This window comes from Cupressus sempervirens, chromosome 7 (assembly GCF_028749045.1).
Source record: "Cupressus sempervirens isolate cs-2001-9-10 chromosome 7, ASM2874904v1, whole genome shotgun sequence".
Lineage (NCBI taxonomy): Eukaryota > Viridiplantae > Streptophyta > Pinopsida > Cupressales > Cupressaceae > Cupressus > Cupressus sempervirens.
This window is the reverse complement of record NC_143124.1, coordinates 497,072,908-497,077,968: the sequence shown is the minus strand read 5'-3', so window position 1 is coordinate 497,077,968 and position 5,061 is coordinate 497,072,908.

Genomic DNA, 5,061 nt, shown 5'->3' with positions numbered 1-5,061 from the left:
CCGAGTGTCATATAAATGAAATTGTAAACCTTGGATCCTAACTTTAACTCTTACTCTATATATGATTGTACTAATCATTTAGTAAATTATATACCTTAGCCTAACCTTATATGTACAAGTAACTAGAAATAATATTATATTTTTTATAAGTGATAATATGTATATACACACACCCAGAGAGAGAGAGAGAGAGAGAGAGAGAGAGAGAGAGAGAGCATACCTGTACAAAAGAAGCAACTCATATTATGTTTCTTATGGAGGCATGTTTTATGTAGAGAGAGAGAGAAAGATATTATGAGGTGTATCTAGAGAGCAGGCACATAGAGAGAGAGAGAGAGAGAGAGAGAGAGAGAGAGAGAGAGAGAGAGAGAGAGAGAGAGAGATTAGGGGTGTATCTAGAGAGCATAAAGGGAGAAAGAGATTAGGAGGAGTATCTAGAAAGTAGGGTGGGAGAGATAAGTGGGTGTATCTAGAGATTAGAGAGACAGATTAGGGGGCATTACTAGAGACTACAGAGAGAGAGGGTATATTTAGATAGTGGGGGGAGATATTAATGGGTGTCGTTAGAGAGAGAGGGGGAGAGAGAGAGGGGGGGAGGGATTACATTATTAAAAAGGTTAATAACTTATATCACAATAGCACTAGTCATGGGCACTATAATAGAACTAACCCATATTAAAATTTAACCTGTCAGTTATCCTAACACCAAGGTAAAGTGTAATAATAGCACTAACATCAGCTATAATATGATTAGTAACCCAAAAATTATCTTAACCACAATAATAACATAAACCCTAACTCTAACTCTAACTCTAACTCTAACTAGATAATTCTAATTTTAACTCTAACCCTAACCCTAACCCTACCTCTAACTCTAACTGTATCTCTAACTTTAATTCTCCCCCTAACCCTAACCTTAATCCTTTATAATCATAAATCTAATGCTAATTCTAACCCTAACCCTAATTCTAGCCCTAAACCTAAGCCTTACTATAACTCTAATACTAACTCTAATTCTAACTCTAATGCTAATTCTAACCCTAAATCTAACCCTAATTTTAACCCATATTCTAACTCTAACCCTAACTCTAACTCCAACTCTATCTCTAACCCTAACTCTACCCCTACCCCTAATTCTAACCCTAACTCTAACTCTAACTCTAACCCTAACACTATATATATGTAACTCTAACTCTAATCCTAACCCTAATTCTAATTATAAACCCAATCCTAATTCTAACCCTAACTCTAACTCTAAACCTAAATCTAACCCTAACTCCAACCCTAACCCTAAACCTAACCCTAACCCCAACTCTATCTCCAACTTTAACTCTAACTTGATCCCTAACTTTAACTCTAATTCTAACCCTAACCCTAACCCTAGCCTCAATTCTAGCCCCAATTCTAACCCTAACACTAACACTAACACTAACACTAAAACTAACACTAATTATAACCCTAACCCTAATGCTAACCCTAACTCTAACCATAACCCTTATGCTAACCATAATCCTAGCCCTAATTCTAACCCTACCTCTAACTCCAACTCTTGTTCTAATTCTAATTCTAACTCTAACTCTAGCTCAAATCCTACCTCTAAATCTAACCCTAACCTTAACCCTAATTCTAACCCTAACTTTATTTGTAACCCTAATTCTAGCCCTAACCCTAATTATTACCCTTACCCTAACTCTAACTCTAATTTTAAACCTAACCCTAACCCTAACCCTAACTCTAACTCTAACCCTGACTGTAACTCTAACCCTGACCCTAACTCTAGCTCTAATTGTAAACCTAACCCTAACAAGAACCCTAACTCTAGTTCAAACCTTATCCCTTACCCTAATTTTCATCCTAATGCTAACCCTAACTCTCTCTCTAATACTAACCCTAACCTTAACACTAACCCTAACCTTAATTCTAACCTTAACCCTAACCTTAATTCTAACTCTAACCCTAACCCTCACCTTAACACTAACTTTAACCATAAACATTAAGTTGTCCCTAACTCTAACCCTAAATATTACTCTACCATAATTGGACTCTAACCATAACCCTAACCCTAATTTCAATCTTGGCTCAAAACTTTTCCCTAACCATAACTCTAGAACCTTAACCCTTACTCAAGCCCTAACCCTAACCCTAACCCTAACCCTGGCCCTACTATAACTCTAACCCTAACCATAACCATAAGTCTAACCCTAACCTTAACCATGAGCATAACTCTAACCCTAAACTTAACCATAAACATAACTCTATCCCTAACTCTAACCCTAAATCTAACTCTACCATAATTAGACTCTAACCCTAACCCTAATCCTAACTTTAATCCTAACTAAAACCCTAACCCTAATCCTAAATCTAACCTTAACCCTGACTCAAACCCTAACCCTATCCCTACAATAACCCTAACTTGAGCCCTATAATAACCCTAACCCTAACCATAACCATAACTCTAACCCTAACCTTAACCATGAGCATAACTCTAACCCTAAATCTAACTCTACCATAATCAAACTCTAACCGTAACTCTAACCCTTACTTTAATTCTAACTCAAACCCTAACCTTGACTCAACCTTAACCCTGACTCAAACCCTAACCCTAGCCTTACTATAACACTAACCTTAACCATAACTATAACTCTAACCCTAACCTTAACTATGACCACAACTATAACCCTAACCTTAATCATAAACATAACTCTAATCCGAACCTTAACCATAACCATAACTCTAACCCTAACCTTAACCATAAACATAACTCTAACAATAACCATAACCATAACTCTAACAATAACCATAACCATAACTCTAACCCTAACCTTAACCATAACTCAAACCCTAACCCTAACTCCAGCACTAACCCTAACCCTTATTCTATCCTTAAGGTTAACATTAACTGTAATGGTAACTTTGTCCCTAACCATATATGTATGTTTGACTATAACATTTTACATTACAATATGCCAAAAAGAAAATTCCTTTTTTTTAACCATAATCCTACCCCTAACTCTATCCCTAAATATAACCCTAACTATAAATCTAACTCTACTATAATTAGACTCTAATCCTAACCCTAATCCTTAGTTTAACCTTCACTAAAACCATAACCTAACCCTAACTCTAACCTTAACCCTGACTCAAAACTCTAACTCTAACCTTAACCCTTACTTTAATCTAGACAAAAACCATAGCCCTAACCCTAACCCTAACCTTAACCCCGACTCAAACCCTTATCCTAACCTTAACCTTGATGTAACTCTATATACAACTCTAACTCTAAATATAAACCTAACCTTAACCATCACCCTAAAACTAACCCTTTCTCTACCCCTTTCTCTAACTCTAACCGTAAATCTAATTTTAACCCTAACTCTAATCCTAATTTTAACCCTAATTATAACCCTAATTTCAACTCTAACTCTAGCCCTTATTCGAGCTCCAATTCTAACTCTACCTCTAACTCAAACCCTAACTCTAATTCTAATCCTAACCCTAGTTATATTTGTAACGTAAACCCTTATTCTTACCCTCGCCCTTACCTTAACCCTAACCCTAACTCTAATTCTAACCCTAACTATATTTGTAACCCAAATTCTAACCCTAATCCTAACATTAACTCTAACTCTAATTCTAAACCTAACCCTAACTATAACCCTAACAAGATTTGTAATCCTAAAAATAACCCTAGCCCTAACCCTAATGCATATCCTGACTCTAATTATAACTCTATTCCTGACCATAACTCTAACCCTATCCACAACTCAAACCCTAACAATAGCCCCAACCCTAACACTAACCCTAACCCTAACTATAACTCTACTCTTCAATATAACATTTTACGTAACAATATGCTTAAAATAAAACTGAATTAAAGTGATGCAAATAAACACCATATATAGAATTAAAAAATAAAATATTCAAGAATAATTTTATAGTAAGTTTACACTATTGCATTTTTATAGTAAGTTTATACAATTGTATTTAAAAAGAAATAAATAATTCAGCACTAACCTTTAAAAAATAGAAAAAATTTTAAAAATACTTTTCCTGTTACGCCGAGAGTAATCGTTCTTGAAGCGCCTATTTTCATTTTCGTAAATTTCAATTGTGATTAAAATAACCTTGGAATTAAATGAAAATAGGCGCCTCGAAAATGATTACTCTGGCGTAATATATATAAAGATATATATAAGCTAGTAATTATATTTAGTCTCTGTTAAGACTCTATTTTATTTATATGACATGTAAATGTAACTTTTTTAAATGTCAATTTTTTTGAAAAATGTTTATATTGAAGATTGCTACCACTTAGAAACCCTGTCGGCTTCACACTTAACTGGCGGAATTTGCACCGATTTAGTTCTTTTTGTAACTTCCGTAATAATTGGCGCTTCTTCAGTTTCCTTTATTCCCGAATTTTTAAAACCTTAACTAATCTTTGGCGCGATATGATATATAAATATAGAAAGGAAGGTGAAAGAAATCACAATTATTAGAAAATGGCAGAGGAAATGGAAGCCGATGAGACCATTTACAATGGGACATTAGGCGGCTTCAATGTAAGAGACGCTCTTAGACGCTGTTTCGCCAATATCACAGATCGCGCTCATCTACCGCAAACTAAAATTACTAGACAAAAAGAAGCCTGCGAAGCAGACCCCAATGGCGAAGCTGATAACTTTGCTTGTAATCTTAAATCATGTGAAAGACTTCTGCATTCAATGGAGCAGGTGTGTGGATTTTACAAAGGACATGTCATATGAGAGTCATATGAATGAAAATGTTGTGTGTGGGATTTGTTTGTCTGATTCAGAAATTGCAGAGGAGCCGTGTCATATGCCTTGCAATGAAGGCTATATTTTTCACAGGGATTGCATTGAACAATGGTTAAAGAGGAAAAATCAATGCCCCATGTGCAGGAAGGCAGCATATCGGCCGAAGAATTATTTTTATCCTGCAAGCATCGAAAGACTTGACATGTTGGAGACATGGGGTTGACTTCTTGATAAAATCTACTTACTATAGTCATAGTTCTTAAAGAACCTCCTTTGAAACTAG